Source organism: Heterocephalus glaber, unplaced genomic scaffold (assembly GCF_053883595.1).
Source record: "Heterocephalus glaber isolate CG9 unplaced genomic scaffold, H.glaber_assembly_v1.0 deba00001442, whole genome shotgun sequence".
In the NCBI taxonomy this organism is placed as follows: Eukaryota; Metazoa; Chordata; class Mammalia; order Rodentia; family Bathyergidae; genus Heterocephalus; species Heterocephalus glaber.
The window spans coordinates 786,797-799,993 of NW_028258296.1; the positions used below are offsets into that span (position 1 = coordinate 786,797).

The 13,197-nt window shown below is 49.1% G+C and overlaps 1 long non-coding RNA gene across 1 annotated transcript; it reads left to right on the forward strand.

The window, feature by feature from the left end:
• Positions 1–11,206: 11,206 nt before the first annotated feature.
• Positions 11,207–12,508, forward strand: LOC110348460 (uncharacterized). Its single transcript, XR_002393724.2, has 2 exons — positions 11,207–11,878; positions 12,372–12,508. It is a non-coding gene; the product is annotated as an uncharacterized LOC110348460 (long non-coding RNA).
• The last annotated feature ends 689 nt before the right edge of the window (positions 12,509–13,197 follow it).

Consider the following 13,197-nt stretch of genomic DNA (forward strand, 5'->3'; position numbering starts at 1 on the left):
TGGCAGAGGCCACTGAGGACTTCGCCCGTCCGGGCCACAGAGACCAGATGGGGCCCACCCCGCACTCTGGGGTCTCCGCTAACAGGGTGGCTTGTCTGGGAGCCTGGGCCCATGAGCAGAGAGGACTGGAAAGTGGCCGGGAGGACAGGGCCTCCCATCTGCACAGCCCACCCAACTCCTACACATCCGCAAAGGGAGTGAGAAATCTCACTCTGCTTGTGCATTTCTTGACAAGAGCTGCTGTTTCTGCCCTAGATTCCCTCATGTGCACTAGGGAGAAGCCTTCAAATGACAAGAGTTAAATTCGAAACATGTAGCTGCTTTCTGTCATATATGTTTTTTTTTGACTGAAGGCAAAGCATTTAGATGTTTGTTTCCAAAAAGGCATCTGTCAGCAATCAGAGGGGAAAAATGCACAAAGCAAATGCAATTGTTTGGAGCAGCATTTCCTGGATCATGTTAAATGCTTCAACTGCTCCCCATTACGCTCACCAAATAATTTTATTTCCCACAATAATTGCAATTTCTAACATGTCGTATTTAACGTTGTTTCAAGGCTATTAACAGCGGGCCACACTGTGAAAGGTCCCATCGTTGTACAAGGCAGGGCAGCTTCCACCAGCCGCTCGGAGAACAATGGTCAAGTTAAAGGCACCTGACCATGCTGGATCTAAAGCACAATTGCCCAGAGTGCTTATGGAGGCTTTGGGGAAGCCTGCTGCGCTGCCCCTGGATCCCCGGCTACCGCATGCACAGCGATCCGGCCTTCCCGAGCCCCATCTGATCTGAAGTGAGGGGCCAGCACAGCCGCGAGGCTCAGACAGCAGCTCCTCCAGCCGAGGCTGCCTCGGGACAAACTGGGGCTGCAGAGCTGGGCCCAGAAGCCCAGTGCCCTGGGCCTCCGTGCCTGGAGCTGGCGGAGAGACCTTGAAGGGAGCAGCCCTCCGTTCTAGCTGCTTGTTAGTGCCACGGAACAGGAGGCAGATGCCAAGACTGAACACGCACTGCATTTCTTTTCTCATTTTCTTTTCCTCTTTTTTGAGGGGTAATGCTATTTAGGGTTTACAGAGTTCAGAACTTCTCCTTATCCTTCTCCAAATGGTAGGCAGAGGAAAGCCCATCACCGCATGGGCAAGGCACTTGTGCGGGACAGGTTTTGGCTTGCAGGCTGGGGCAGGGGCGCTCCTGGCAAAGGACGGTGTGCTGGCCCCAGGCTCCGGGTAACAGCACTTCCCGAGCAGCCCTCCTGAGAAGAGCCCCAGGTGCAAACAGGCTCCCTGCAAGCACAGCAGCACCCACCATGCAGAATGACCCGCAGCCTCCTTCCCGGGTCCCCGGAAGAAATCCCATTACATGAGGGCAATGAGGAAATGCCTCACTTACATCCGGGGCTCACTCGGATGCTCTGCGCACTGTGCCTAAAACTGGAAAGCATTCCTGGTGAGACTGGATGAAACTCACTTGAGTAAAATTATTTTTGTCAAAACAGCCATGTACTATATTACCATGACATTTAATGGTTAAAATAATACCTTCTAAGGGGGTTATCAGAAATAAGAAAGCAAAAAATGTGCCACATTTTACCTCTTTGGAGCTTAAAATACAACTTGAATAAGTTTATTTAAATATTATTCAGTCAAAATGTGACTAGAGAGAAATTCATGGGCTCGGGTGCTGCATGGGCAGAACTCTAAGCAGCCCAGGAGGGTGGACCTGAGAATTAGCACTGGATAAGTTCTCCCTGCCCCTCGGGCCTATGCTGCAGGCCTAGAGGAGGCCACAGGACTTCATCGGTAGCCTGGGGACCAACCACTCACATTCAGGAGCCACAAGGAGCAGTTTGGTGTGCTGCTCTTATGAGGGGCGCTTTGCAGCCCAAACGCCACTCCACTTGAAGGGATAAAATAGAACAGATGCAAATCATTCCACTTTGTTCTCCCTGCTTAGTGCTGAATAAAATAACTTGAAATTTAGCAATTGTCTGAAGTTTTCCTCACTTAAAAAAAATGTTTTACAGCCCTTCTTACTGATAGGTCTATGTTGTGGGGTTCTTTCCTCTCTCTCTCTGTCTCAAAAAAATCTTTGGTTTATAATCTTTATAAAGAAAATGGCTAGGTTGCAATAAAGAAATCAGAAGTGATTTAAGTGATTTTCCCTGGTTAAGGAGGAACTCATGTCAATATAGCCTCACCCAGATCAAACTAATTGATAATGCCCAATTACTTTATTTAGAAAGAATGGAGAAGTCCAGAATTAATTTGTTAAAACTCCCCCAAAATATAGGCAGTGTGCAGCCGTGCCTGGGAGGGGACTTGTCTGCAGTGCATCTGTTTACTCCCGTGGAAAGCGCACCGCTACACCACGCCAGCTGAACCAAAGCCCAGGGCCTGCAAGCCTGTGGGCTCCTAGTCAGGCTCCTTCACAAGCAAATTCACTAACAAATCCAACTTCTGAAAATCAGGTAAAGAAGGGAGAATATTTTCCCTTGGAATTGTTTCTCCCCGTCCTTTGAAAACCTGTTCAGCTATTCCCAGGTTTAGTTTTAGGCTTTTCACTTTGCTTCCAACCGAGATGTGTAAGACAGCAAAACTGAAAAACTGAACTAAACATTTTTTCTAAATGTGCAGCTCACGTTCTTGAGAAAAGTGGCTGTGAAAAACAGATACTGAATCAGACTTAAAGCGAGGGGGCTGGGGGAGAAAAACCCCAAACATGGCATGATAGTCTCTAAGCAGTTCCATCTGTCAAGCAGAAATTTTAGGCTAATAGCCTGTGGCGATCTCCCCCAGCCGTCCACTACCTGCCTTTGTCCTATTAAATCTCTTTATTCTTCTTAAAGGGGGGGTCGCTGTTGGGAGGAGAGAAAAAACCTCGCAGACCAAAATCATCTGAGAGATGAAGCCCCAATCTTAACCTCCTCCCTTTGATGTGAGCAGAGGGCTCGCGTGTGTGGAGACAGGAGTTCTACAGCAGGCTCCATGCACTCCACCTTGCTCCCGGGTCTGGAGAGACTGGTTCATTGTCAGGGAGATGCTTTACCCATGATTCCATATGGCGTGGACCGGACTACATGTTGCCCCACATGCCACCGCAAATGTTTTCTCAATTAGGTGTCTTATCTCCCGTGAGCTAGCATCACACGAAGCCTGCTGACAGCGTAATGGCAGGGAAAGCTTCCGACGGCTCCATCAAATGGCAGCTCTGCTACGACATCTCGGCCAGAACCTGGTGGATGGTGAGTTGGCAGCCAGGACTGCCTTTTTTTCTTTTCTACTTTCCCTCCCTCTTTGACAAAATGTCCCAGACCTCACATTCATCAAACTTGCGTTTGATTTTTCACACTCTTCAGTGAGGCAGTCACACTGCTTCTCCTGCCACCCCCCTCTGCGCTCTGCAACTGTACTTCCAGCAGCGCTGGCCCGGCTGCCGCGGACAGGGTTTGGAGTTTGCTTCTCTGTTTGCCATTGTTTAACAGTATCAGAAGTGCTCTGCCGGATGGGCACTCTGGCCCGGCGGTGCTGGGGTAGGAAAGACGCTCGTCCGCCCTGGGGCTTTGCCCCCTCTCCAGTTTCTCGCCCCCTCACTCTGTTCCCGATGGTTTCCTGGCTCTGGCATTTCTGAGGACCGCGTCGGGCTGCTGAGCACTGGCAAAGCCAGCCCGGACTGGCCACGGTCCTGCCCCGCGGGACTGCCCGGTCACCTGAGGGAGCAGGCCCCCTCTACCTGTCTGCCTCGGGCCGGAGTCTGGCGCACTTCCCGGTCTGTGTGTGTGGAGCAGGTCCTGGTCTCTCAGGAGCTCCAGCTCCGAGTGGCAGAGCCCTGCACTGCCTTCCGGTGGCTCTGGGCACGAACAAGTTCTAATACCGTCCACCATGGGGCCGCAGAACGAGTTAACTCACACGTCCTGGTCAACCAGGCCAGACCACCTCTGCTCTGGCCCTCTGAGGGGTGGGGCTGCGGCGCGCACAATGGCTCATTGTCCGGAGCGTCCCAGGCCTCAGCAGCACCCTGCCCTCGTTAGGGCGGTGTCCGTTAAGGATTAACTCGTTAGCAGGGCATTTCTAGTTTTCCGTAATTATTATTCTTGTGGCAAGCATGAGTTCTTCCAGGGAGTGCAACACAGTTGCTGCCAGGACAATGAACGTATTATCCGCTCCTAACCGGACCGTGAACTTCAGCGCCTTTCACATAGACATCAGTTTGAGAGAGAGAGGGATGTGGAAGGGGAACTGCTGAGCGGGACGACAAAACGGGACGCGCCGGTGTCGCTGCGTGACCCGCAGCCTCTCCCCTCTGGACCCGGGCGGTGCTGCTGTGAAGTTTCAGGAATTCGGAGGACGGAGAGGCTGCTAGGAGTGGGCTGCCGTGCGATGCCACTCGGCTGCTTCTCGGGTGCAGAGGGTCCATTCCAAGGCTTGGGCGAAAGTGCCTGTGGGTATGTGTGTGCGTGTGCGTTTTAACCTGTGATTTCTTAGCTGGACGTCGGCAACTCCACCAGTGATTTCCGGACAACGTTACGCGCGGCTTTTGGCTCAGGAGCCTGGCAGTAGACTATCCATTTCGACCCTGAACTTCTGCTCAGGGCACTCATTTTCCCATTAAGAGTTCCTGCCAGCAGGACGGAGGTTTACTTGTGTGCCTGCTTACTGCTTCGCCCCTGCGGCTTGTTAAACAGTAGCGCTGAATGTACGGATTGGGCTCGCTATTACTTCCTAGACTAACTTGCAAGCTTTAAAAAAATTGCATGCTGATGTCATATTCTGTGGGAAACATTCCGCTTTCTCCTATCTCGGAGAGTACCTAGATTTTATAGACTGTTACTTTTGTAGCAAATTGTGTCATCTTTATTTCTTGCAAAGGGCGCCAAATGCTTCTTTTTTAAACTTGCAAAACTGTAATTTCTTTTTTTGTAAAGTTTACTTGGAAGTTGCTTTTCATTTAAAATTATTTTACAGATGTTTTACCACCAGGAAGATAACATATAAAAGTGGTGGAAACATTTAGCAATGCAGTTGACTAAAAATAATGCTGAAAGCTCACATGCTGCTGTTAGGCTGCAAACGACAGGGAAGTTTCTCTCAATTTCAATGCTTCTCGATCTTTGCTTTGAGAGGGGGTGAGAAATCAGAGCCCTCTCTGAAGAAGTTGTTGAAGTTACCACAGGGAATAAACCTATTTTTTGTTTGTTTCCTTGAAGGCGACCATATACCACAGCATTTTAGATCTGTCAGTTACAAATAACGCAGTGTAAATGTCCTGTGATGGGAGGGAAACTGAGGAAGGACCTGGTGAGGGGAGGACTAATTAAAACTATACAGACCGCGCATCTCCTCTCAGATCCCTTTGCTGGAGCAGTCTCCCTCCCTCCCCCTCTCTGCCCCACCTCACCACTCCAAACAGTTTCCCAACTGAGAAGAAATTAAACTTCCCCCTTGTTGATATGAGTCTTTAATCAAAGGACAGCGCAGCTCTGCGTTTCCCAGCAAAGGCAAATAAAGCTTTAAAATTACCTCACCGCCGTCCTCTGGCTGCGCAGGCTCTGCTCCTAGCGGGAGCCCGGCGTGGTGCTCCCAGCACACCGCATACAAAGCACACAGTGAATGCCCTGCGAGCCGCCCCAGCTGCCAGCACTGGGATCTGCAACTTTGCTTTTCAGTGAATCGTAAACAATTTGTATGGCAAATGAGTTTGCTTGTTTTAGTTTTGAGGCATATGTTGGACCAGGTTGTAGAAGTCATTACCTACTGCAGAATTTTAGGTGAGGTGGAATAGAGCCCGAACACTTTTAGTTTCCTAAATAATAAAGACATGCTAGGATGAAAGAAACTGGCTAATAAAGGACCGGGAATAAAACCTCTCTCCTCTCTCCTCCTGCTCCCCACCCCTCATAACTCACTCCGGCTTACAGTAGAGATTTAAGTGCACTTTTTCCTAACTATCTGGAAGTCATTGACTAGATTAAACTTTAATTTTATTTTATGTATAAACTTTAGCTCTGTCTTAGAAAGGCTTTTTGTTTAAGAGACAGTTGTTTTGTAACTTAAGATGCTGAGCAGAGTCACCTCTGCTCTGTCACATTTTTGCTGCTGTTGTCGAAGCTAGTGTTGTCTTGGGAAACGTGCATTATAAGAAATGATAAATGCATTTTTATGCCACGGTGGAGCAAGGAATGGCTGTGAGTGTCCCAAAGTCACACGAAGACTTTTATTCAAGCCTCCAGAGTTGTAAACAATTGCAAAGTTAACGAGCAGCCAGGGTCCGAGCGTGCACATTTGAACAGTAATTACCTCTGGCGCTGCCACTTATGAGGGATCTTTTGATATCTGAACCACTTCTCCACGCTTTAATCACGCAAATCAAGAAGTGGATATTACGTATCAGCTCCATCTAGCCGTGTTGCGACATCGATAGTTAAACCACCTGAAAGAAAACCCTCATGAAAATTTCCTGTGCTCTGAATGCAATGCAAGCACCTGGATGCTCTGAGATATAATTCTGTCCAGGAGAATTCTCTCCCTTCTGCCCACAGGTATAAAAAGGAAACCAGAAAAAACATTCTCCTCTCCATGCGGATTTAGTGATACCAGTGTGATGGACAGGTTTTGTGTGAATTCCAAAATGCAATTGCCTTTCTTTGGCCATTCAATTATAAACTCCCGGTGGCTCTGAACAACGGTCCCTAACTCAAGCACTTATTTCGGAGGTAGTCCCTTTAAAAGTTGACATACAATTTTTCAAACTTTGTACAACAGGAAAATACTTGGGCAAGCAGGATATGCTATACCTTGTGGCATAAATGTCTATTTTTAAAAGTACATATGTAAAAATTAGCAAAAATCTATAAACACAGTCTTGCTGTATTCAACAATTTAAAAAAATCTCCATCCCACTTCCCATATGACTGGCAGCTTTTACCACTGCAGATACAAAATTAAGAACTCATATTTCATGGAAACCTTTTGTTGTTATTTGCTTGGCTTCATATCTTAGGTTGTATTTACCGTATCAATTTTTAAAATAATTCTCAACAAGGTTTATTAATGACTGCTTTCTCTGTCCTCTGAAGATGTGGCCTAATGAAGATTTGTCTAGGAATCTGCACGAGCTCTTTCATGATAATGATGAAAATAACTTGGAAATTATCCCCATGGCTATAAATGAAAAACTCAAAAGGCAGAGATTCAGGAAATAATGAAGTGTGTCTTATATTCAGCACCTGCATATTTTTAAAAGTCCTTGGTAGACATATTTGTAGACCACATTTTATGCATTTGAACACTGTATTTCATTTTGTATTTTGCAGAGTGTAGTGACCCTACCACCTTAGTATTTTTAAATGTGCAATTTAAAAATTTTATCCACCATTGTATGTGTGACTATATTAGTTTTTAAGAATATGTATTAATTTCAACAGTTTCTCAACATTCCAAATATTATTTTCCCACAGTATTACCAGTACTTGATTGTGAACAAAATCTGAATTAGGTAGGGTAAGGCGGTTTGTTTTTTTTCCCTCCCCAAAACATTAAGTTATCCTTATTTTCTTTTAGGTTAGCCCTGTACAGCTTTCTTTAAGATACCATTTACTATTCTCAGGGAGATGCAAATGCATTAAACTATGTTCATTTTTTCTTTAAATCTAATTATGGTCCCAGCGTACTTCATGCGGAAATGTGATTGGCTGCTCAGACTGCCCGTGCACTTCCCCTATCTTCTTTAAAATCTCGATTTCCTGTTGTTACGCTCACATTTCTCCTGTGAACTTTAGACAGTGAAATAAATGCTTTGTCCTTATTTTCTAGTTCATTTTCCTTCACCTGTCCCGAATATTGTCAGGAATGTTTCTAATTTAAAACTAAAAAAACCGGGGGCTGATTAGAAGACAGGAAATTGAGGGATTAAACTGTCTGGTTGCACTTCCTTCACCTATCAGTGCTCAGAAACTCACTCTGGATTACACACGCAACAGGGTGCTTTTTACAGCACATTGTTCCTGCTGGGTGTTTGCCTGTACACGGTGCCCATGTGCGTGGTGCGTGTGTGTGCACACGTGCGTACCTGCCTGGCTGTGTCTGTAAGTCCGATGTGCCCTTGTGACCGTGTGGGAAAGAACTAGCAGCTGGTAGCTATATGTGGACTAGTTGTGAACCAAAGGGGCTCACACTATGGGCATGAAAGTTTGTTTCATGACTGTAATCCCAGGGTATTTAAAAACTTTACTGAAACAGCTCTGCAGCCCCAAGCAACAATGGCACACTCCAGGAAAAAGCAAGGAGCATTGCATTGGAAATGGACAGTAGATCACTGCCACCCTTACGCTCCCCACTGCGCCTCAGCTCTGCTCTGAGTGCCACATGCGGGTGTCGTGGGCGTGGGCTGGAGCGGGGACCCAGCAGAGCCAGGGGGTCATCTGGCAGCCCAGAGCCTCTCTGAGAGGCCCTCAAACCCCCGAGAAAGGGTTCTGGATGTGCCGAGCGGCGAGTGTTAGGAAAGTGTGTTTGGCCAGCAATGAGACAGAAACCCAGGACAGCAGGGCAAGGACCTGTCCCATACCCTCTGGTCATCCAAAAGCAAAACCAGAGTAAGAGGGCCGGCATGTGCAGGGCTGGGTTCCGGACACCAGCCTGAGAGGGGCTCCCCTGCCCCCCACCCATGCCATTCAGCGCCAGCGTGTTCTCAGTGGGAGTGGAGAGGAAAACGTCACCTGACATGTAGTAGTCAGATCAGCCATACTGAGAGGGAAGGGAGGAGGGCAGGTTCCACAGCCATCCTGGCCTCCAGCCATTCAGCCTGTGCAGATCGAGCCCTACTGAGGCCGGGGTGGAGAAGCAGTTGCTGTTTCTGCCACTGCTGTCAGGCTGGCTCTGCAGGCACTAAGGTACCCAGCTGAACCTGCCACCCACCTGAAAAGCACTGACTCATAACCAGCTGCTGGAGTCTGTGCCAAGGCTGTGAACCCTTTGTTTCATGGAATCTTTATCACGAGTCTACTTTACATATAAGAGAACGGGGACTTAAGAAAGGTCGCCAACTGCCCAAGAATATGCACTTGCTCAGGATAGCACCAGAGCACAGGGTCCACTTGCTTCATCGTAGGCCTCGTTAGTCTGAACAGACTGGTAACCCAAGTGTGACGCTATGTGGAACTGTACATGACGAGGGCTATCCATCCACAGAACTGGCATTGTGTGGGCACAGACCCATTTGCTAAGACAACAGAGGCAGAAAAACATGCAGTGTCCAGAGCAGGAGCAGGATGCCAGTCTTGGGACACGGAGCCTGTGCCATCCATCTCCAGCCCAGGAAATTCATGGCGGCCGGAGGCTCCCTGCGGAGACTGCTCCCACCCTGCTAAACGCACCTTCCTAGCGGAACACGTGTGGTCCAGGGAAACCCTGTGTGGCCAAGTTCTTGCTGAATATTAGGGACATTTAATCATTAGTTAGCAAATGTTTCACTTACAGTTTTAAATGAACTATACCATTTTTTCAAGGCTATCTTTCCAAAGAAAGTTTCCTGGGTTTGGCTCTCTCTCTGAAATGGTAACATGGAATAGTATTGGTGCTCAACATTTTTCCTTGCCAAGGGAATTGCTAATTATGGGCTAATTTCAATGCAAAGTTTTCTGTAAGAAGAGACACAATGCAGGATATCTATTGCCTGATGGCAAAGATCTTAATATACTTACAAGTAAATATCTATTTTCCAGGCAACTGGTGACTATAAACAGTGTGTCTTGGCCAGAGCTCTTTAACAGTGCCACAAGTTAAATGGATATTTTATTCCTTATAATCCAAATTCCTTTTCCTATCTTGATGCACACACGCTATAGCCCTGCTGGCTATGTGTAGAGGGCAGTAATTAGGAACCACAACCAGGTTGGAGGTGGGGCAGCCTGGGCAGCCTGGCCCTCCATGGAGCCGGGGTGCGTGGGCAGAGGAGGAAGCCAGAGCTCGTGGGCTGAATCAGGCACTCGGTACCTGTGCCAACCTGCATCACACACCCCATCTCCCTGTGCATCTACCCTCATGTAGGGGCAGGACACTTCGGCTCCCAGGACAGTCCCGAGTACTCCCCAGACCCCTCTCCTCCCAGATGTGAGCCTCTTTAGTCCCTGGAAGGAAATGCCTTCACAGCTGGGTTTCATAAAAACCCCCTCAAATGTTGAAAAGATAAACAATCTCAGCTAATGATTGATTTCATCCGTTCACTTAAGAATCAATTAAAATCATCGTGCATCGTTTTGTTGTGTCTTTCTGTGTTTTAAGAAAGCAGTAACCTCAGTGCTCATTTTTGTAAGTGAAACAATCTGTTAACAAGTGTTATGGTCTGGACTCATCCTAATAAATAGTAGGGAGCCTCTGGACACTTGCAGTCCATTGCCCTATGCCAAAGTCCTAGTCAGAGCGGTATTGTTGGTTAAGAATACATAAGAAAAATGCAAAGAATTCAGGGGAAGGATAACTATGCATGGGGCTGCTGTAGTTTCTTCAGTGAGAAGTCAGGAAACAATAAAGCTTAACAGAGATGCTCACAAGTGCAAGTATCTTTAGGTCTGAGAGGTCAGTAAGGCTCTACAACAGTGCTGGTGAGCGCTTTTAAAGCTTTCAGTCATAAACAGCCGGCTTTGGCCTGTGTGCCGTAAGTTTGCCACTGCTGCTCTCGAACACGTACAGTGGGAATGGTGGAAAACATGCCTGTTTACCACTCGATAAACAACAGGGACTGGCACACACTAACAACAGGATGCATCTGCTCCCTGGGGCTTCCAGCTGCTCAGCGTTTGCATGGATCAGGAGACAGACCGAGACTGGGCTTCAAAGAGTTTCATTCCACGAAAAGCAAGACTCCTGGGGCTCCACATGCCCGGGGGAGGGGAGGTGCTGCAGCAATGTGAAGGACAGAAACTGTGCCGGAGAACCTTCACCTGGGGGCTGCTTCGCCTGGCAGGCTATGGTGGGCTGGAGAACAGAAGCATCCAGGCTCTTCAGGTAGCAAAGGGGGCTAAGCCAGGAAGGGCACTGGCATGGGGCTACCCAATGCCAGAGGGTGGGCCTGGGGTGCAGAGAAGAAGGCTCGGTGGTGCCAGCTGCAGGGCCACCCCAAGTCCACACTCGCCCTCAGAACCCCAGGGCAGCCTTGGCGTCCCTGGAATCTGGTGGCAACGATTTCCAGATGGGGGGCTCTTAGCACCCAGGCTGGGGCACACAGCCTGTGGACCCCACCCTCCTGCAGGCCCAGGGTCTGGGTCCTCTCTGAGCCCTGCAGCTCTTTGCTGGTTGTGTCCCAACACCACTGAACTGCGGTGGAGTCTCCTGACCCAGAGTTACACTGAAACCTGTCTGCAGGCCACACCCACGGCAGGCATCCAGGCAGAGCGCAGCACACGGGGAGGAGCGGCTGCAGGCCTGTGGGTCCCGTGCCTCTTTCCCCAGAGCACCAGCTCAAAGCCCGCCCTGTAGGCCATGAGCACAGAGACCTGTAACCCTGGGTGCCAACAGCTTGCTCAGCTCGGCTCCTGGGCCCAGCTAGTGCTCTGCACACAGCGGAGCTCCTCCTCCTCCTCAAGTCCTTGTGCCATCCCAGGAGCTCTTCCCCAGGCAGCAGTGAGGAAACAGTCCCATAACAAAGACGCTGGGGCAGTTTGAGAAACTCGGAAGCTGTGCTTGTCACTCGGGCACTGTCCTGACGCCAGGGCCTGGCACCAGCTCACTCCGGTCGGGGCTCAGAACACACTGCCACCACTGCCTGGACCATGTCCCCACCTGCTTCACAGGAGAGCACAGCCCGAGGCTAAGGCCCCCAGGCTCGGGGCGTTCAGCCAGGGCCATGATGGTTCCTCAAACTGCGTGGCTTTCTCCCTCCCCCAAAGGGTGAGGTAAGAGGAGATTTTTATGTTTTTCCCTCTGTTCCTGTATATGTGGGTTTTGCTTATAGAAATGCTATTGAGCAAAGCCACACTTTCCCAGACACCAGTGCCCTCCTTGACCCCGAGATCAGCAGGAGCACAGCTGCAGATAGCCACAGCTGGGGAGCTCGGGTTGGGGGCTGCGCCTGCTCCTGGGGTCACGGGCAGGAATGCATGCTCTCCGTTGCAGTTGGGCTGCCCGCTTCTTTCCTTGTATCTGCCCTTGAGTGCTGGCTCTAAGACTCGCCTTCCCTCAGTGGCCATCCTGTCCAGGTCTTGCCTTCCCCAGTCAGGACCAGAGACTTCCGACTCAGGCAGACCCAGTGAATCCTGGTTCTGTCATGGATGTTAGTCATGGGTTCGAACACATCTGTTAACTCACCACTCAGGGGAGGGAGAAAGCCACATACCACATGGAATGGACACTGATGTTGCCACTCTGAATCTGTTTCTGCTTCTTCAGATTGGAAAATAATCATTGGAGAGCGTTGACTAAATGAAACAATGCATATTGCACAACCCAGCAACCTGGGAGCCATTTTAACACCTGACTCTTGCTTATTCCTTGCATCCAATTCAAAATAAACCCTGTCAACCTCATCTCCGGAGTCATTCCTGAATTGTCCACTCGCTCCAGCCAAGCTGCCATCTTACCCGACCCACATTACCCAATCACTTCCTGACTCACGTCACTGCTTCTGGCTTTGCCCCTGTGCTTATTCTCCACAGGGAAGACTAAAGCATCTTCTCAGACAAGTCATAGCCGTTTCAGTGGACCCACCCTGCTCCTAGATACACAGCAGGACCCTTAGCCAGATCTGCGTGGTTCTGCCTCTCCTAGCCTGTCCCGTGCATTTCTCTCTCTGAACATACTGCAGCCAGTTAAGCTCTGTCTGCTCTGCACAACTCCAATGTCAGCTCCTACACGCATTCTTCTCCCTTCCCTAGGCAACCGCGATTTCTTTGTAGTTAACATTCTCCGTACAAACATGGCTTTCTCGGGAAGGCTTCCCTGACCCGAGACCACATGGATGAATCTGCGTCTCTGCTGTGGGCCCTGGGAACACCTGGTGTTCACTTAAAGAGCGTCCTACTTGTTTATCCTTATGTTCATGAATTTGATTAAACTTCCTCTTTCTCCCCAAGTGTGGCAAGCTCCATGAAAGACAATGTTTCCTCTTATGAGTTTTCTCAAACCCAGGACAGGGCCTGACACATAGTAGGTAGAAAGTCAATGTTCACCAGGGATGTAGCTCAATGGTTCCGCCGCCTGCCTTGCAAGTGCAAGG